The following is a 22,341-nucleotide window of genomic DNA, read 5'->3' on the forward strand; positions in this document are numbered from 1 at the left end:
CATGTGTGCAAAGTCCCAGAATCCCCAAGCAAGAATAAACCTTCATCCATCCTCTCCTGAGCATACCCTAGAAGACAATGGAGGATAGGGACGAATGTCAAGGTTCTTTGGGGAGCGCTAGCACTTTCAATAGGACAAGAACAGTGTGGAATTGAATCAGGTATCCATCACTCAGGGTTCCTGGCTCTTTATGTCTTTGGTACAGTCCCTTTTTCTCATGGGACCTCAGTTTCCCTCTGTAAAATGAGGAAACAAGATCAATAATCTCTATGGTCCCCTCTAACTCCAGTAATCTACTTCTAATGTAGGTGGAGACATGGTTGGCAGCCCCAGAGAAGGCCCTTAGGAGGTCCAGGGTTCAGTGTGCCAAGCCCACACATCATGCTGGGCTCCCAAGGCTGCCATGGAAGTGACCTCTGGGATCCATAGCCCCACCGGGAGTCATGTACAATGCATGAAGAAAGCAGTGCCAATGGTGTTCCTGTCTTTTTACCCTTAGAGATATGCTTGTTCAATGTACTCGTGAGTCTATTAAAGCACTTTGGTGGAAACTCCTGGTGTCTATGATGACCCTTGCCTTTGGTGTCCCGGGGGAAGAGGACACAGGGGGTGGGGATAAATTTAAAGCAGATATAGAAGACTCTACATTCCCAGAAATCAAACCATGCCTGAACTAAATCACATACCAGGCCTTAAAGAACATGAATAAAGATACTTCTGGTTAAATTTTGGTGGGAGATTGTGGGTTTTTTTAGGGGGGGAAATGCTGAAAATCTCAGGTCTTTCTCATACCGAGTCCAGCATATGCTATTCTCTATGCCACCCTAGTTGCCTAACAGTCTAAAGGCCCATGATTCTAAGATTCTAAGATGGCAGCATAAAGGGTTGCCCATAATGTCATGCTATGGAATGGAGGTGGCAAGTTGTACTGTCTAGGGTCAACTTTGGAGTCGGAAAGATCTGAGTTCAAGGTCCACCTCTGAATCCTCCTGGCTCTGTGACTCTGGGCAAATAACTCAACCTCTAAGTGTCCTGGGCAACTCAAACACTGTAAGGTTCAGCCTTGTATTAATGGAGGAAGTTTCCTCATCTGGGAGTTGCCTATACCTATGAAATCATAGGTCCAGTCAAAAAAAAAAAAGGAAGGAAGAAAGAAAAAAAAATGAAAAGAAAGAAAAAAAATAAAGGAGATGAATTATCTGGCTATAGCAAGGGTGTGGCAAAGAGGTCAGCAGGTCTCCCCCTCCTGTTGGGATAACCTACACATATGACCAGCAGAAATTTCTGGCAGCTTGTTCATGCATTCGTTAAACATGTGGTAGAAAAATGCTGGACTTAGTGTCAAGGGATTTGGGTTTAGGTCCCGGCTCAGCTACTTAACACCTGTGTGATCTTAGACAAATCATTTCTGTACTCGAAGCTCTAGAGAAATGAGGGGATTGGGCTAGATGACCCCTGATACCCTCTTCCAAGCTCATTAATCACCTGCACTGAGCTGTGAGAGCTCACATAATGATAGCTTCTATTTCTCAAATTTCTTGGTCTCAGGACTCCTTTACACACTTAAAAACAATTGGGCACCCCTCAAAGAGCTTTTGTTTATGTGTTTTGTATCTATCAATATTTATCATGTTAGAAATGCAAATATCTTAGCATTATGATGAAAATTATTTTGACCTTGAGAATTCCCTGAAAGGGTTTCAGGGATCTCCAGGGATCCCGCACCTCACTTTGAGAATTGCTGCTCCGCTGTTTCAAGATTTTCAAAGCACTTTCCTTGTAACAGCACTCGGAGAAAAGGTGTATAGGTATTATTATCCCCATTTTACAGAATAAGAAATAGATTTTGAGAAGGTAAGTAACTTGCTTGAGGTCCCGCAGTCAGTACTTGGCAGAGCCAGGACTGGATGTAGAGGCGGCATGACAGCAGGAAGGATGCAGGGTTTTGGAGTCAGACGACCTGGGTTTGAATCTGTCTCTACCACTTACTATCTTAGCCAAGTCACTGTACTGCTCTGGGCTTCAGTTTCCTCATCTGTAAAATGAGGATGCTGGACAGCTAGGTGGTGCAGTGGATAGAGTGGTGGGTCTGGAGTCAGGAAGACCGGTCTTCCTGAGTTCAAATTTGGCCTCAGACACTTACTAGCTGTATGATCTTAGACTTAATCCTGTTTGCCTCAGTTCCTCATCCGTCAAATGAGCTGGAGAAGAAAATGGCAAACCACTCCAGGATCTTTGCCAAGAGAACTCCAAATGGGGTCATGAAGAGCCAGACACAAGTGAAACATGACTGAGCTGAAAAAAAAAAATGAAGAGATTAGACCTCTAAGGTCCCTTTCAGCTCTGTATCTGACTTATCAGCCCATCTCCAGATTCCAAGATCTGTGCTGGTACTATACCATAGAGCCCCATAAATGTCCTTTGCTAAGCATTAGAAGAAATTCAAAGATAAGTAAGATCCAGTCCCTGCCCTCAAGGAGTTTACAATCTAATAGGAAAATTGAGATACGAACACATGTAGGGAAAGGAATTAGACCCATGATTTTATTGGTATAGGGACATCCCAGATGAGGAAACTCCCTCTACCAATGCAGGTCAACACCTTCTCTAAAATTTATAGTCATAGATGTTGTCTGGAGCACTACGAGGTTGTAACTTGTGCTACATAGCCAGTATGAGTTAGAGGTAGGACCTAAAGTCAGGTATTCCTGGCCCCAAGGCCAGCTCTTTAACCATTCTGCCATGCTGCTTCATTGCACACACAACCAAATATGAAGTAGAATGTAACACATGCATTAGAGGTATACAAAGTCAGTGGATCAAGTCCGTGGAAGACTGGCAGCCTAGGTTCCTCTTACTTAGGGTGTGGTGAGGGTTAAGGAGTTTTGTGGGGGAGGAAATTTGAACAAAGAAAATATATTTCTGGGCAGGTTTTTTCTTCTTGGCTTCGTGTGCTCTACATCCAAGTGGAAGAAGCCAACCCCTTCTCCTGAATACGACTAATCACCCCAGTTCCCATGAGGTTTCAGAAGAAGGATGCCCAGTTGAAATAACAGTAAGGGTTACAGAATCAAGGGTAGTAAGCCTTACTGAGAGGCAGCCTGGTGTAATGGTAAGAATACTGGCTTGCAAATTAGGAAACTTGGGTTAAAGTCAGGGCACAGTAAATACTTGCCTTATGACCTTGGCTAAGCCAGAGGATCAGAGGGTTCCAAGCTGAAAGAGACTGCAGAACTCATCCGGTCAGAAACAATCATTTTGCAGAGAAGGATCTAAGTTTCAGGCCAGTGAAGAAACTTGCCCAAAGTCACACAGGAGGTAGGTGGAGTCTCAAAGTTGGGACAGACCTTGGAAGACATATGGTCCAACTTGTACCTGAACAGGAATCCCCTCTACAACATACCAGACAAGTGGTTATCCAGCCTTGACTCAAGACTGCAAGTGGAGAGGAGCCCATGACCATTGAAGGTATCCCATTCCACTTTGGGATAGCTCTAATTGCTGGGGATTTAAAAAAAAAAATCTAACGTCAAGCCTAAGTCTGCTTCTCTGTAATGTCAAACCATCCTCCCAGTTCTGCCCTTTGAAGTTAAATAGAATTTGGTCACTGGTCCTCTGACTCCAAGTCCACTGCTCAAGTCACTGAACCATTAGAACTTTAGTCTTTTATTTTATAAAGTAGAGATACTAACACTTGTGACTAAGTGCTCTGCCTACCCCAGGGGATGATTGAAGGTAGGCAAGAGGGAGCCCCTAGCAGTGTGCCGGTAAATATTTAATAACCAGCCATGAAAAAAAGTATGTATGGCACACTTAAATTTAATACGTATTATTAACATTTTCTTCATCACATTCTTAAGTTTAGACCATAGCAGGCTATGGCTATGCTTTCAAATACTTTTAAATAAAATTTAATTGTATTTTAAAATGTAAAAACTATTCATACCTTAGGGGCCAAGCCACTGTCTACTCCTCATCTAGAAAATCCACAAAAGGATAAAATATGCCCTGATTGTAGTGTTAGCTGATTTCCAACATATAAATGCTCAGACTAAAATCTTAACAGTAGAGTCTCCTGAGTCAATTATTTCCCCCCCGGTCAAATGACAAGGTTTATTGTAACACCAGTACAAGGAGGCGGGCAGGGTTCCTAGTGAACCTGCCTTCTGAGTCAATTTGAGCTGCCTCCTTCTTATCTTGAAGTCAGTGAAGTTCTTTGAGCACATGAAAAAGATGAGCAAATCTGTGTATAAGAAAAACTCTTCTGGTCATGCTATGAAGGATGGTTTGGGGGTAGAGGAGAGTTGGGAAGACCTATTGTAATAGTCCAGGTAATCCTCACTTGAGTAGTGGCAGTAGGAATAGAAATGATGGGATAGAAACATATGAGGCTTACAAGCAATGACAAGCCAAATGTTAGACATAGTAGAGTGAGTGACACAAGAGAAAAGTGGTGAAATCCAAAGGAGGAAAGATGAGTAGCTCCATTCTGGACATGAAGTGTTTAAGGAACTGGTAGGATATTGGAGCTGTCCTCTATACAGCTGGAAATGCCATAGGTCTGATATTCAGAAGACAAGTGAGAACTAGAGATATAAATGGAATGGAATAGAAATGCATTTGTTAAGCACTTACTATGTGTTAGGGGAGACAACACATAAATGAGGGTTCATGGTCTTATGCATTTCATGGCCAATGGCAAGGCCAGAGAGAAGGGCAGGGAAGGTAACAGGAAGCAAGGTAGAGGCCCAGAGAATCTTGGGGCATAATGGAAGGGCAGGTGTTTTTCTTTCAAGAAATAATGGGTTCAAGAGTTAGTGCTCAGTGGAGCTCTGGGATGTCTTTGACAGAACTAGGGAAATGGGAATGAGCATCCAGTTGGTAAGGAGTGTCCTGTATCTGGTAGATATTGAGCAGTGGAGCAATGAGTTAGTTGGAAAAGAAAAAAATTCCTGGTTCCCTTCTAGTACTACTGGTCTTTCTTCCTATTGGCCACTGGCCAACTGGGGTGGGAGAAGGGAAGACCATGCACTTCCCACCATCAGCCCAGTGGAAATGACTGGCCCCAGTCATCTGGTGGGTGGTGGGCTAAGGCAAGGGAGGGAAAAATCAAAAGGTTCTCTAATCTAAAGTATTGAACAATCATAAGAGATACAAGTGTAAGACGCTGATCAAGGATTAACTGATTACCTTGATGAGTTTATAGGGAGATGAATCTTGGTTGGGGACTTTTGAGAACTTCTTTTTATGTAGAATGCAGATGTGGCCCATGCTTCCTCCTGAGGATGGTATTTACTATGGCAGGTGATTTCAGGGTGAGACTATGGCAGGGTGAGGGAGTGGTTGGTTCCCACCCTTGGAGGATCAGATTGTGTTAGGAGTTGTCTCTTCAGTGCTGGCATATAAGACATATACCTGCAGACCCTTTCAACCCTTCTCTCTTTACATCCATTCAACGTGCTCGAGATTAAACTGAACTCAGACCTGGATTCAAGGATGAGGCAAGAGGCAACAACCCTCACAACCACTCAGGAGCTGTTAATGACTGCCTTGGAGCAGGGCACATAGGAGCTGAATGCACTTGCCTCTTCTAAGAGGAGAGTTCCTGGCCCCACCCTTGGAGAGCCTGGCAAGGGAATCCATAGCAAGGGAAACTGTTCAGTTTGAGTGCTGGGAATCTCTGAACTCCAGCTTTCTGGAGGAGTGTTGAGAGTTCCTGATTCTAGCTTGTTCCACACCATGCTTTCTCTACCCCCAACATACTTTATCTCCTCCCAATCAGTAACTTGGACTCTTCCCTGTTGGAGGACTTGTACTTCTCAGCTCAGATAGGTAGACTCTTGCCTCAAGTAGCCCAGGGCTCCATTCCATTTTCTGTCCTAATTCATACCAGGCCCTGGGGCAACTAGGTGTCAAAGTGGATAAAGCACTGGGCCTGAGGTCAAGAAGACAGTCTTCCTGAATTCAAGTCTGGTCTCAGATGCTTACTAGTTGTGTGACCCTGGGCAAGTCACTTAAATCTGCCTCAGTTTCCTCATCTATAAAATGAGCTGGAAATGGCAAACCACTCCGGTATCTTTGCCAAAAAAGCCTCAAAAGGAGTCTTGAAGAGTCATAAATGACTGAACAACAACAAAAATAAAAGGGAGCTGAAAAATGTCAGAGGAAGGATGAAAGTACCTAGTGAGAGAGGCATGGTTTTGAAATCCAGAAGGCCAGAAATCAGTCTAGGAAGCAAACGAAAGCTGGCCAGGAGGGGAATGGCTGTCTTCTTCATTTTGCTACTTGGAATGTTTCTATCAGACTGTTTCACTCAACTCTGCGGAGAACTGAACATGAGCTATTATTCAGATATTTTCCCAGAGGAAAGGCCTTCATTCCCTTTCCCCTTCTCCTTGATGAGTTCCTCCTGGGGCCGCCATTTTGTGAAGAATCCTGACTGACCTGTCTTTATTCTCCTCCTAGTTCTTTCCCTGACTTTCTGGACTTCAAAATCACACTTCTACTATTATTTCATCCTAGAACTTCCCTTAGCACTTGGGACCTCCTCACTCTGGAACATCCTACCATTCTACTAGTGGCCTGCTCATCCTAGAAAATCCATCAGCAAAGCCTTCCCTTTTCTCCCATTGGTGAGTTTCTCTGGGTGCTTACATTTTGTGAAGGGGACAGATTTCCCGGCCTTCATTTTTTTTTTTCTCTGTCCTGTTCCTGATTATCGGGATTTCAAAATCATGCCCCTTCTGCTGGATATCTGTATCTCAACCCCAGCTTCCTTTCATGTATTGTTTTCCTTCATTTGAGGTATCTGGGGCCATCTCCAGTCCTCCTGATCTGTATCTTGCCACTGGACCCAGATAGTTCCAGAGGATATAGTGAGGCTGGTGACTTTGCACAGTCCACCCTCACTTAAATCCAATTCACTTTCAAGTCATGACTTCACCTTCCTGACTTCAGGGTCCTCTTCAAAAACAAAGAACAGGGGCAGCTAGGTGGCCCTGAATTCAGGAGGACCTGAGTTCAAATCCAGCCTCAGATACATAACATTTACCAGCTGGGTGACCCTGGACAAGTCACTTAACCCCATTGCCTAGCTAAAAAAAAAAAAAAAAAAAAAAGGACAAACAACAACTATTCTTCATTAGAATGTAAACTCCCTCAGAGCAGGGACTGTCCTTTTTTCTTATATTTGTATCTCAGTGCTTATCAAACTGCTGGACACTTAGTAGGCACTCAATAAATGCTTATTTCCTTCTTTCCTTTCAGAGAAAACTCTTAAACCAAAAAGTTATGGTGCCTTGGATCATGGAGTTATGTGAGGTGTTGTGCCTTCTGGAGCTTTCCCTCATTGAGGGAAGTAAAAGATAGATAGATATAAAAAAATCCAAATCCCAGGTAGTTTTCACTCCTCCCCCTAAATGCCGTATTAACATTACAGAGAATAAGTGACAAAAATAGTTTAGGACATAGTTTTTTCTTTTTTTTATTAATTTATTTTGATTTATCAATAATCACTTCCGTATGCTTTTGAGTTTAAAATTTTTCTCCCCCTTCCTCCCCACCACCCTCCCCAAGATGGCACACAATCTGATATAAGCTATAAATGTATAGTTATTAAACATATTTTCACATTACATGATGTTGTAAGTAAAAATTAAAACCAATAGGAGGAACCATCAGAAAGAGGAAACAAAATTGAACAGAAGAGAAAAAAAATAGCAATTCGACTTTCATAGTTCTTTCTTTGGATGTGGATAGCTTTTTCATCACAAGGCCTTTGGAGATGTCTTAGATCTTTGTATTGCCAGGAAGGGTTAAGTTTATCAATATTAGTCATCACACAACATTGTTGTTATTGTGTACAATGTTCTCTTGGTTCTGCTCACTTCACTCAGCATCAGACCATACAAGTCTTTCCAGGTTTTTCTGAAGTCAGCCTGTTCATCATTTCTTATAGCACAATAGTATTCCATCACTTTCATATACTGCAACTTGCTCAGCCATTCCCCAACTGATGGGCGTCCTCTCAGTTTCCAATTCTTTGCCACCACAAAAAGAGCTGCTATGAATATTTTTGTACATGTGGATCCTTTTCTCATTTGTATGATGTCTTTGGGATATAGCCCTAGAGGTGCTATTTCTGGGTCAAAGGGTATGCACATTTTTATAGCCCTTTGGGCATAGTTCCAAATTGCTCTCCAAAATGGTTGGATCATTTCACAAATCCACCAACAATGCATTAGTGTCCCAATTTTCCCACATCTTCTCCAACATTTAACTTTCCTGTTTTGTCATGTTGGCCAATCTGATAGGTATGATGTGGTACCTCAGAGTTGTTTTGATTTGCATTTCTCTAATCAATAGTGATTTAGAGCATTTTTTCATATAACTACAGATGGCTTTAATTTCTTCATCTGAGAACTGGCTGTTCATATCCTTTGACCATTTATCGATTGGGGAATGATTTGTATTCTTATAAATTTGACTTAATTCTCTATATATTTTAGAAATGAGGCCCTCAGAGAGACTGGTTGTAAAAATTTTTTCCCAATTTTCTACCTTCCTTCTAATATTAGTTGCATTGGCTTTGTTTGTGCTAAAACTTTTCAATTTAATGTAATCCAAATTATCCATTTTGCTTTTTGTAATGTTCTCTATCTCCTGTTTGGTCATGAATTCTTCTGTTCTCCATAGATCTGACAGGTAAACTATTCCTTGCTCTCCCAGTTTGCTCATAGTATCAGCCTTTATATCTAAATCATGAACCCATTTTGACTTTATTTTGGTATATGGTGTGAGATTTTGGTCTATGCATAGTTTCTGCCATACTCTTTTCTAGTTTTCCCAGCAGTTTTTTTCAAAGAGTGGGTTCTTATCCCAGAAGCTGGGGTCTTTGGGTTTATCAAATAGTAGATTACTATAGTCATTGACTACTGTGTCTTGCATATTTAACCTATTACAAAACACATTTCATGAAAATAAAGTCAGAGCTAAATAATTGGAAAAACATCAGTTGCTCATGGGTAGACCGAGCTAATATAATAAAAATGACAATTCTACCTAAGCTAATTTACTTATTCAGTGCCATACCAATCAAACTACCAAAAAATTATTTTATGGAGTTAGAAAAAATTATAACAAGATTCATTTGGAAGAACAAAAGGTCCAGAATATCAAGGGAACTATTGAAAAGAAGTGCGGGGGAAGGGAGCCTAGCCATTCCAGATCTTAAATTGTACTATAAAGCAGCAATCATCAAAACTGCTTGGCACTGGCTAAGAAATAGAGTGGTGGATCAGTGGAATAGGTAAAATATGCAGGACATAGTTTTAAACAGTATTGCAATGCACCCCTGTCCCGATGTGCTTCTGGAGTTACAGGCATCTTCATATTACTTTGTAACCCGGATCCCCAGTGCAGTGCTGTCCTCAGATATTCAGGACCTCCCCTCCCCAACTTTCACACTCTTGGACCTGCCTTCCCTACATAGAACCCGACAAATTATGAACCCTTCCATCACTGGTGTGCTGGTAATTATTTAACAACCAGCTTGGGAGTGGGATTGGGGAAGGGGAGGAGTATTCCCAACACACTTTTAAACTTAATCTGCATTATTAACGTTTCCTCCATCACTTTCTTGAGTAAAGACAATCAACAAGACAATAAATCAAGCCTTGAGGTGCAAATACTCTCACTGGAAATTTAGCAATCAGCTCAGGTAGGAGTTGGTTCAAGCACACCCTTGCGTCCCACCTACAAAATTTACTGCCTTATTCTCAGCTAATCTGATGGACTTTATTTTTGTTGTTGTCTTATTTTTACATCATTGACATTCCCCAATATAGTTCATCTTCTTCTCTCTGAGAGCCATCCTCTATAACAGAGAATAAGAAAGATGAGGAAAAAGCAAAACTAACATTTAAAAATCTGACTGTTTTATGTACTGTCCTATAGCTTCTCATATCTCTTTTTTGAGAATCAAGCAGGGTCTTGATAATTTCATAATATTGAGTTTTGATTGTTTTATTGTTCATTTACATTGCTGCTTGTGTATGGGTTTTCAGTTGTGTCCTACTCTTTATGACTCCATTTGGGGTCACACAACTAGAAAGTAAATGTCTGAGGCCAGATTTGAACTCAGGCAAATGAGACTTCCTGACTTTAGGCCTGGTACTCTATCCACTGTGCCACCCAGCTGTTTATCATCATTGTTTATATTGTTCTCTTCATTCTATTTATTTCAGTTCATCAATTCACACAATTCTTCCCAAGCTCCTCTTAATTCTTCATATTCATTGTCTCTTAGGGTGCAGTAATATTCCATTACATTCATGGATCAAAGCTGGCTTAGCCATCCCCCAACTGAAGTCCATCTGATGAACTTCATTCAACCTGTATGGAAACAAATGAAGTAAGGATTTCCTCTCCTTCCTCCACCTTTGCTGTTTTGTCCCAGCTGATGGGTACTACCGAGCTCCAGAGGGGAAAAAAAAAACAAAACTGATTTAATTTGTCTTAGTCAAAATCAAATATGAAATGAGGTCTCCCCTTAGTGGTCTTGCTTTGCATTTGCAGCAAGGAGCCCAACTATAGCAATAACAAGCTGAAACCGTAGAATGTGGTACATAATATTAGAACTAAGAGATCTCAGGATTTAGAGCTAGAAGGGATTTTAGAGATGATCTAGTTCAGTCTCTTTCTTCTGCAGATGAGGTAATGGAGGTCCAGAGAGGGGTGGTAACTTGCCCAAGGTCACACAGGGAGTTTGCAGCTGCAGGGCGGGATTTGAGACCAGAGCTTCTTAATCCAGGGCTCCTCCTCCTATACCCTGCTGCCTCCCCACGGACACCGGAATGAAGTACAACTTTCCATCCCTTCTCTGTAAGTTGATCTAAGGCTCTGACAGTGGCCTCGTGGGGAAGGGGTGAAGGGCCCCAGGGTGGGGGCACCTGAGCCTTGTGTCTGAGCCCCTGGACGGCTGTCTCTGTAAGCCATAGACCAGGAGGCGTTGGCCACTTCCTCCTGCCTTCTACCATTCCTAGAGAGATTGTTCGCCATTATGGTCACTGTCACTGGCTTCATTCAGGCATTGTCTCACCATCCTGAGCAGGCGGTAGGGTAGAGAGGCAGGAGACAGGAAGGGTCAAAGTACTATGAGATGTATAGGAGGCCTTTCTTCTAGCTTGAGCTCCCAGAAAGGAATTGATTGTCCAGCCTACATCTGAGCTCCAAGGCCTGTTGCCATGTAGTGCATGAGTAGTAGCTAAAAAAAAATCTTGCTGCTACTCTCCAGCAGGGAGAAAGCCCTGGGATACCAATACTCCCCACCCTAGGGTCCAAAGCCGAGAATTCTGACCAGGTGGAGAACTGAGCCTTTGGTGACTCAGCAGGGTAGTGTAGACCATGGTCCCATACATCCCCACTGAAGTGGAAAGACATGGGCCAGTAGGGGGAACATCTTCTGGAGGATCAGGGGGTACCCCTCTAGGTACTTTCCTAGCTTTGCCCCAACTGATCAACCCAACCCCTCATCTTGAAGCTTCAATTTCCAAATATTTCTCAGTCAGGGCCTCCTGTCTCCTTGGTTCTTTTTGGTCCCAGCCCCCAGCCCCAGCCAAGCTAGCATGTCACTCAGGGGCTGTCATGGGGTAAGCATGTCAATAATAATAACTGGCATATATACAGAGCATCCCAAAACTCTTAGTTGCAGTTTGAGTCTATTAAAGCTTAAAATTGCACTAAGACTTTTGGAACACTGTGTATAATACTTTGGGATTTACAAAATACATTACCTGCTTTATTTTATTTGTTCCTCGTGACAACCTTGTGAGATAGATAGAATAAGGTATTATTATCCCCACTTGACAAATGAGGAAATGTGAGACTCAAGTATGAGGCTAAAGTGTCTTCACTGAATCCCAGAATGTCAGAGCCGGAAAGGACTTTAGGTCACACAGCTAGCGAATACCAAAGAAAGAACTGGAACTGAAATCATCTGACTGTAGACCCAGTGTTCACTGTATATCCCTAACTCTCATCCACATACGTCTTCTCTGTGTCCTACCATGGGGTTGCAGGTAAGGTTTTACAGCCGCATTTTGAAACTGAAGCAAATAAGGCCTGATAAGGTTAAGTGTTTTACCCAAGGTGATACACTAGTATATATCAATAGCCAGGACTAGAACCCAGGTCTGCCATCTGTGTGGTTGTCTATCATATTAATAAAAGGGTAGAATTCTGGAACGGAAAGAGCATCAAGCTTAGAGTCAAGGGACCTCAGTTTCCTGAAACTTTCTATCTAATCATTTCTTAGAGCCTTGGTATCCTCTCTTTTAAGAATAATACTCATACTGCCAACACCTCCCAGGGTTGTTGTGAGGAAAATGGTGTAGTTATGTGAACTTGTGATTATTTCTCCTCCCTCAGCTGCCGGGTGACTGAGGAGCAAGTCAATAAAACTTCCATTAAAACTAACAGCCCGTGACCAGGGCATGAAGGGAACTGTTGGAGCATCGGAGATTCCAGATTTGCTTCGAGCAGCCTGTGCGTGTTGTCCTTCCAGAGGTCACAGCTAAGGAGGAGGCTCATCTGGGGCATGGTCACAGACTCATCACGTGGCCCTGAGAGAGATGCTTCCATACTTGATATTGCCATTACCTTAATTTCTAGAACGAGGCTGAACACATTAGGGTACAGAGAGCTGTTTTTCAGAGCTGTTCAACAACAGAATGGGATGACTTGGTAGGTAGTGATTCCCCTCTTAGTCAGTCAGTCAATAAACATTTATTAAGCACCTACTATGTGCCAGGCACTGTGCTAAGTGCTGGGGATTGGTTGGTTGTTGTCCTTCATTCTCAAAGAGCACCAAAAGGACATCACTATGTTAGAGTCAAGTTACGGTGTCTGACTGTGGCTGATCAGACCAATATGATTTTGGGGTGCTCTACCACAGGTTGGGCACAAGTGGTCCATGTGGATATTTGGGGTGGATTCTCTAAATTTGCGTATCTTGCATTTCCTTTTAGCTGCTTCAATTCTGCTTTGCTCATAGAGCACAGCACCTTCTCTGATGAGGACATGCCATGCTGAGCCGTCCTGTGCCAGTGTCTCCCATGTCACACATTCAATTCCAAAGTTCTTAAGAGAGACCTTGAGAGTGTCCTTGCATTGCTTCTTCTGACCACCTTAGCAGTATACTTTCTAGGGATGTACACATTGATAATGACGTTGACACACTCATTGAAAGAGCTAGCTCAGTGTTTGGGAGGCTCCAAAAGAAAGTGTGGCACAGAAGTAGTAGACTGACTACTAAACTGAAGGTCAACAAAACCATTGCACTGACCTCGTTGTATGCCTGTGAAACCTGAACAATATATCAGCACCAGGCCAGAAAACTGAATTGCTTCCATTTGAATTGTCTTAGGAAGATTCTGAAGATCCCCTGGCAGGATAAGGTACCAGACACTGAGGTCCTTTCTCAAGCTAAACTGCCAAGCATTCAAACTCTAATGCAGAGAGTGCAACTACGATGGGTTGGCCACATTGTTCGAATGCCAAATAGATGTTTGCCTAAAAGACTATTCTATGGAGAACTCAAATAGGGCAAGTGCTAGGGATACAAAGAAAGGCAAAAGACAGTCCCTATTGACAAGGAGATCACAACATAACCAGGGAGACCACATTTAAATAGCTATGAACAAACAAGCGGCATACAGGATAAATTGGAAATAATCAACAGAGGGAAGGCACTAGCATTAAGAGGGTCAGGAAAGGCTTCCTGTAGAAGGTAGGATTGTAGCTGGGGCTTGAAGAAAACCAGGGAAGTCAGGAGGTAGAGGTGAGTAGGGGGAGAATTCCAGGCACAGGAGACAGCCAGGGAAAACACTAGGAGTCAGGAGACAGAGTCTTATGTGAGAAACAGAGAGGAGGACGGCATACTGGATTGCCTGTTACATGATAGAGTATAAGGTATAAGAAGCCTGGATAGGCAGTAGGAGAGAGTGGCTATGTGCAGAAAGATTAATATGGAGACTGGTTGACCATTTGTCTCATATGCTGGAGAGGAGCTTCCTACTTCAGGTGTGGGGAGGGGGATTAAAAGAATTCTGAGGTTCCGGCCACATTTGGAATTCTAAGGTTCTAGGCCTGCACAGGTAGGCTTGCTCATCTGGTGGCAGCACAGAATCACAGAATCTTAGAGCTGGAAGGGATCTCAGCGCCATCTCTTCCAAACTCTGCTCCCAAAGCAATCCCCAGTAGAGTACTACGGACAAGCGGTCAACTAGCCTCTGCTTAAAAGGCCTCATTAACTTCCCGAGACAAATCAGGCCACTTTTGGACAGCCCTAACTGTTGGAATGTTTTTCTTTTTATTAAACCCTATTTGTCTCTTTGTAACAACGTCCAGCCCTCCATTGCTCCTGGTTCTGCCCTCTGGGTCAACGAAAAACAAGCAAAATGCAACAGCTCCCTTCCAGTACTTGTTTGCCATGAGTTTTCTCTTTTATGGTCTAACTTCCTTCAGTCAGTCCTTACATGACACAGGCTCAAGGCCCTTATCATTGGGTTTGTTCTTCTTTGGACATAATAATGGATAATCCTCTTGAGATCAGGTCCAATTTAACCTGTATACATTTTGCTTGTACATAGTGATTTGCAGTTTCCTCTATCAGACTTTGAGTTGCTTGAGATTGGTGACTATATCTTTGTATCCTCAATGCTTAGCATAGAGTCTGGCACATAGTAAGTACTTAATAAATACTTGTTGGCACAATAACATTCTCCAGCCTATCTTTATCCTTAGTATGTCCTAATAATATTCATAGCTGGCAATTTCACCATATGTGGAAATAGTTATGTTAGACTTTGAATTCTCAAATAGATTAAATTCTCAAATAATCGGTCAATACGGACTGTACCCTTCTGTCTCCTGAAATGGTGACCTTAGGATGTGCATGCATGGCACACAATTAAAATCTCTTGTGGATAGAGTACAGGGACTAGAGTCAGGAAGATCTGAGTTTAAATCTGGCCTCAGACACTTACTGGCTGTGTGACCTTAGGCAAGTCACTTGACTCTGTTTGCCTCAGTTTCCTCATCTGTAAAATGAGTTGGAGAAGGAAATGGCAAACCATTTCAGTGCCAAGAAAACCACAAAATAGGGTCAGGAAGAGTTGAATATGGCTAAACAACAAGACAATGTGTAAGAGAACATGGAGAAGGACAAAAAATGGCTGGGGCCCTCAAGAAACCTATGGTCTAATCCATGCTAAATCTCTCATGGCTGGTACTGTCTAGTTTCCACATTTATTAGTTATGTGACCTGAGGCAAGTCATTTTACCTTACCAGCAAATTGGGGCTAGTGTTAACTGACCCCATTAAAGGCTTTGCAAACATTAAAGCCCTATGGAAATTTTAGCTGCTATTACTGTCAACAAGGACCTGCACCCAATCTCAGACAGTAGGACTAGAGGTACCCTTTCAAGTCTAGAAGGGGAAATGAAGACTGTGGGATGGGAGGGAATATCAAGGTCAATGCAAGTTAGGGTTACAGATAACTGAAAGGGCAATGAAAAGACGTGGTGGCCATAAGGAGGGTGATGTATAAGCAGGAGAATTGGCATAGAAGGCATCAGTGGGAACATGTATGATGGAAGGTGGTCAGGTCATGTGGTAGCATGAGAGAGCACCAGAAAGCAACCCTAGGTTGTGGAAAAAACAAAAGAAAAAAGTCCTCTAATAAGGTTAAGGGGCCAGCTAGGTAATGCAGTAGTTAGAGTGCTGGGCCTGGAGTCAGGAAGACTCATCTTCTGGAATTCAAATCTGGCCTCAGACATGTACTAGCTGTGTGACCCTGAGCAAATCACTTAACCCTGTTTGCCTCAGTTTCCTTATCTGTAAAATGTGCTGAAGAAGGAAATGGCAAACCATTCCACTATCTTTGTCAAAAATGCCCCAAATGGGGATCACAAAGAGTTGCAGAGAACTGAAAAAGATTGAACAATAACAAAATAAGGTTAGGGACTTCATAAATATCAGGAATTCCTGGATGAAGGAACTTACTTCCTCTCTACCAAGCAGGCCAGCATCCGCTTGGTAGTCTAAGAAAGTTGCCTAGATCATTGAGTGGTTAAGTAAAGTGTTCAGGGACATCAAGCCACTACTATTTCAGAGGAAGAACTTGAACCCAGGTTATCCGGGCTTGAAGGCTTGCTCACTATATATTAAGCCATACTGTCTCTCTGCAATATTTGCAGAAAATTTGGAGTAGGGCTGGACAGGATGAGAAAGTGTAGCAGGACTTTGATCTTTAGCAAGAGAGGGATTGGATTTCAGCAATGAATTTCATCCCATAGATGAAATCATGAATCCATCAGAATCCATTATACACACATAAAAGTATGCATAATGAATTATAGTACATGCATCAGCCACGGTCTGACTAGGGTAGAAGAGAGTTTCATAAGAGAAACAGGTATGCTAGAGTGGAAAGAGCCCTCAGGAGTCAGCAGTCTTGGGTTTAAGTCACAGACTTGCCAAGAATTATGTGCTATCTTAGCCTCAGCATCCTCCTCTAAAAAAAAAGGAAGCTGGCCTAGCTAGATGAACTCTTAAGGTCATAGAATCATAGATTTAGAACTGGATGGAGTCTTAGAGACCGCCTAGTTCATCCTCCTCATTTTTATAGATGAGGAAATTAGGACCCTGGGTAGTTAAGTAACTTGCCTAATGCCCCATAGGTAGTAACCAGAACCAGGATATGAACCCAGATTCTCTGGTTCCAAATTCACCACCCTGTCTCTCTTGAGCAGTCTCTATCCTAAGGTCTCTCTTAGCTTTGACATTGTATGCTTTACATTCCAAGGCCCCCTCCTGTTCTGACACAATTCTCTCTCTCTGTTTCTTTTTTTTGGGGGGGGGCTAGGCAATGGAGTTGAGTGACTTGCCCAGGGTCACACAGTTAGTAAGTGCAAGTGTTTGGTCTGAGGCCGGATTTGAACTCAGGTCCTCCTGAATCCAGGGCAGGTGCTCTACCCACTGTGCCACCTAACTGCCCCCTCTGACACAATTCTCATAGCACTTTGTATAATGAGTCCCAGAGATGGCTTATAGAAAATAACATCATCAACAACATGGTGATGTAAGAATGGTTTGAGGCCTCTAGCACATTGGGTAGATCCCCTTTTGTGGATTTATGGGAAAACATGGACAAGATCAATGTAGGATAAGAAAGCATGGAGAAGCTGTGATCTGGATTGGCCTCCTAGTAAGACCATAAATCCATGCAAGTATAATGCAGCCTTGTGGTTCTTGCCCAAATTACAGGAGAGCTTCTAACTGGCATGGACCTTTCTATGCCATGGCTATCTCAGACTGACCCCAGGATGGAGACACGGTGGCGTCCCGTAGTGTCTGTTTTATGGATAGTAAACATATAGCTAGAGATGGGAAACTCCCGAGCCTCTCTATGATAATGTAATGACAAATACACCCAGAGCTAAAATCAAGGCAGGCCTCTCACAGGGGCAGTCAAATGAATCATTGTCCATTTTTTAAAAGTCAGTTAAGTGTTGTTTCTGATGAAGATGAATTAGGCCTCTTCAGGCTGGAAACAGAGACCTAGTGGAGCTAGGATAGAAGGGTATAAAATCAAAAAGGGTAGAAAGGAGAAACAATCCTATGGATTTTCTCATTTTAATAGGGACAACTGATCAGGTGGAAAGCACTGTGCTTGAAATCAGGAAGCCTGGTCTTATGGTCTTACTTGGCTGTGAGACCCTGGACAAATCATTTTTCTCTAGCTCTCATTTTCTCATCTGCAAAATGGAAGTAATAACAACAGCCCTTGGGAAGTTCAGGTGTTATTATTCACTGAAAAGAGAAAATGATAACCATAGGGTGCATCAAAATGGGGCTGTTACTATTATTAACAGGGAGAGGTTTGCTCGGGCTCAAATACTACACTGAGAGGCCTCCTTTTAAGTCTGAAAGAGATAGTTTTCAGAACAAAAGTCAGTCCTATTTCATGTATCATGGAGTAAACCCATGAATTGATCTCTGTGCCCTTGGTAAGGGCTAGGAATATATAGTTAATGGTGTCAAGAAGGATTTAGATAAACTTATAGAAGACATTTCTGTTCTTTGAGCCTCACCTCTCTTCTGTATTCAAAGCTATGATGGAAGGAGATCTGGGGTTCAAATCCCTCCTCTTACTTTTACTACCTGCATGACCTTATACAAGTCACTTCATCTGTTTACACCTCAGTTTCTTTATCTGCAAAATGAGGGAGGTTGGCCTAGATGACTTCTGAAGCGCCTTCCAGCCCTAGCCCATGCTCTGTGTGTCCATCTGTAAAATGGGGATAGAAGCATGAGGTCACTTGTACTAAATTTTCTACCAGGGTGTTTGAGGATCAAGTGAGATAATAAATGTATTTTTTGGGTGAGAGTTGGGGTTAAGTGACTTCCCCAGTATCACAGGGCTAGTAAGTGTCTGAGGCTAGATTTGAACTCAGATCCTCCTGACTTCAGGGCCAATGCTCTATCCACTGTACCACCTAGCTGCTTCTGAGATAATAAATTTGCAATCACGATGCTTTACATAAATGTCAGCTCTTCTTTTTCCTCCTCCTCCCCCTCTTCCTTCTCTTCCTCTTTCTTCCTATAAACTCGGGGATGAGATATTCACAAGAGCAAGAGAGATGCATTAAAGAAAATTAATTCTTACAGTGGATAGAGTACTGGAGTCTGAAGGGAGGGGGTTATCCTCTGCTTTCTCTGGCATAGCCTGGTGAGAGGCCTGGCCTGAAGCTTCAGTGGCTCAGCTAGATTCCCATCAACATTGCGTTTATTCAGAATAACTCAAAACTGTGAACTGGGACATTTTAGTCCGAAGCACAGAGCACAGAGTCAGGAAGACCTGAGTTCAAATCCAGCTTCAGACATTTTCCAGCTGTGTGACCCTGGGCAAGATGCTTAAATTTTCTCTGCCTCGGTTTCCTCAACTGTAAAATGAGGTTGATAATAGCACAAATGGTGAAGATAAAATGAAGGTAGTATTTGTAAAGTGCTTTGTAAACCTTAAAAGCATTATAAAAATGCTAGCTCTTAATCTTTTTCAGCATCATCAGCATCAGTATTGGAGGCCATCATAGAAGACATTTTTTTTTTTGTCTAGACACATACCTCTTGGCAGTTTTAGTCTCCCCTCTCATAATTGGAAGAAGATCCTCTGCATAATGTTTTCCTCCGCATATCTTCAGTCACTCTTCATTCATAGCCATGGTTTTATGAGAACAAATAAGACTAAGCAGGAGGTGGAGCTGTTTCAGCTCCTTGCAGAGGCCCAATATAACACGAGGTGCTGATACAGGTTTAGAAATTAGATCATACGGTCTGGAGATGGTGGAGACATGAGAACATCAGAACAGAGGTTGGGGTAGGGGATAGAAGTGCTCCTCAAATTCAGGTTTCCCCACTCCAGGTCCTGAGTGCTTTCCACACCATCACACAGCCTTTCAATACATTATTGATTTTCTAGGATGAGCAGAGAGCATAAAACCATATTGATGCCTCAAAGCAAAGTAGCCAAGAGAAAAGATGTCAAACAGAGACAGATCCTAGAATGCAAAGCAATCTTGGATCCATGCTAACCAGCAGTTGGCTAGAGGGATCACCTGACTCATTCAGGGTCTGAAAGACCCAGGCAAGTCAGAGTTAGACCCCTCTACCCTACATGATCTCAGGCTTTCCCAGTATGCCTTGAACCTCATTTCCTTGTTATCATCATTTTATTTATTTATTTATTTATTTATTCATTCATCTATCTATCTATTTATTTATTTATTTATCTATTTATTTATTTATTTGTTTGTTTATTTATTTGTTTATGTATTTATTTGGTGAGGCAATTGGGGTTAAGTGACTTGCCCAAGGTCACACAGCTAGTATGTGTCAAGTGTTTGGTCTGAGGCCGAATTTGGACTCAGGTCCTCCTGACTTCAGGGCCAGTGCTCTATCCACTGCGCCACCTAGCTGCCCCCATCATTGTTGTTTTAATGAAAAGTGTAACATTCATGTTACATTACAGCAGCTGACATTTATTTAGGGTTTTATAATTTAGGCAGGTAGGTAGCATAATGGATAGAGTCCTGGATGTGGAGTCAGGGAGACTTGAATTCAAATCCAGCCTAAGACACTTGCTAGCTGTGTGACCTTTGCCTGCCTCAGTTTCTTCCACTGTAAAATGGAGCTAATAGCACCAAGGATCAAATGAGTTATTTGTTTAAGCACTTAGCGAAGTGCCTAGCACACAGTAAGTGCTTAATAAATGTTTCTTTCTTTCCTTCCCTCCTTTCAATTCGATTCAATTCAATTCAGTCAACATTTATTAAGCACCTGCTATGTGCCAAGAAATTGTGCTGAGCTATTGTGCTGAGTTCAAGATATAAAGACAAAAATGAAACGGTCCTTTAAGAAGCTTACATTTTATTGAAAAGCTATAATTTGTATGTGGATAAGTGAAGTTATACAAAGTAATGCCAAGAGGGAGAGGAGAACCTGGGAGGTAGGGGTCACAAGTATGTATTAACTCCATTTTACAGGTAAGCACCAGTTCTCACTTTCTATCAGAATATGGAGTACTGAATAGCCAATGTTTAAAGGAACTAATTTTGTTCTTTATAATGAACAAAAGCCTGAATTCAGCTTTGCTACTTGCTACTCATATGACCTTGGACAAGTCACTTAACTAGCTTCCTTCATCTTCATTTCCTCTATATAAAGTGAAGGATGTAGACAGGACCTTTGAGGTCCCTTCCAGTGTTAACATTATGTTCTTAGGATCAATCCTGTAGGAGTCACCCTGGTCACCTTGGTCCCAATTGTCTTTGTCTCAGCACCAGTCACATGCCCTCCCTCCAAAGGATTTGCCTGGGGAGGAAAACTGTGAACTGGGACATTTCAGTTTGAAGCCAAAATAAACGCATAGCTAAGGAGAAGTAACCCAACAGTGGCCCTAGTTCTGCATCTCATTAGTGCCTTATCACTCCTTAACCACTTGGGATAGGCAGCTCCCTGGAGAGTTCAGTTTGAGCTATTTTGAATAAACACAAGGGTTGGTGGGAACCCAGCTGAGTCACCGAAGCTTCTGGCCAGGCCTCTCACCAGGCTATGCCAGAGAAAGCAGAGGGTAAACCCCTCCCCTCAGACAGCTTCTGGTCTTTCCAGGAGCCTCCAGGCTGAGCTAGAGTGGGAAGGAAAAGGTGCTGTCTGCTCATAGCTGCCCTTCTTCCCTTCTCCCTTTCGCCTTTCACCTGGAACATATCTTAAACTTCCTGCCATCAAGGCAGTAAAACCCTCAGTGGACCTAAGCATACGCCTAACTCAGTATGAAAGCCCAGTGCTGAGGGGTGGCCACTGAAACTCACAGAATCATCTGTTAAGGCAGGGAAGAGCTGAAATCTGCATTAGGGAAGGGCACACTCATATTGATGCACACTGATTTTTGAAGTCTTTCAGGATAATAGAGGCTCACATTTCTATGACACTTTGTAAGCTCTTCTCACACCTCAGCAGGCAAGAATGATTATTTCCATTGTTAAGATGAAGATTTTAGGCAGAGAAGTGAAATAATATATCCAAAATCACATAACTAGTACATATTGAAACTCTGGCTTGAATTCAAGTCTCATGACTCTCAGTCCAACGTTGTTTTCTCCTATTACTCCTGTTTAGAGGTCTCTAGGCAAGTGAGACAGTAATAGCCAATAGTTAACATTTATACTGTATTTCATTGGTTTCAAAACACTTTACATATGTTATCTCATTTGATTCTCACAACCTTGCAAGGTGGGTCCTCTTGTTATCCCCATTTTACAGATAAGGACACTGAGGCTCAGAGGTCAAAAGACTTACCCGTATTATATAGCTAGTAAATGTCTGAGGCAGGTTTTAAATTTAGGTCCTCCTGATGTTACTACACTACCCCTAGTCACTATACCTACCTAGCTCTCTCTATGCCAGTGGAACAAGAAGTCAGGGCATTTGGGAAACCATCATCATCATCATTATCATCATCATGATCATGATCATCCTCATCAAATTGAAATGTCTTACAACACTAAGTTAGCTATTTGACCTTAGACACATCAGTACTTCTCTGGACTTTATTTTCCCCATCTGTAAAATGGAGATTACAAACCTTGCCCCACTCTTTCCCTTCTAAGGCTGCCATGAGAATCACATGATCATAGATTCCCCCTGAAAGGGACCTTACATGTCATCAAGTTCAACTCCTTCATTTTAAGGAAGAGGTAACCAAGCCCCAGAGGTTAAGTAAC

Source organism: Vombatus ursinus, unplaced genomic scaffold (genome assembly GCF_900497805.2).
Source record: "Vombatus ursinus unplaced genomic scaffold, bare-nosed wombat genome assembly UNPS02000580.1, whole genome shotgun sequence".
Lineage (NCBI taxonomy): Eukaryota > Metazoa > Chordata > Mammalia > Diprotodontia > Vombatidae > Vombatus > Vombatus ursinus.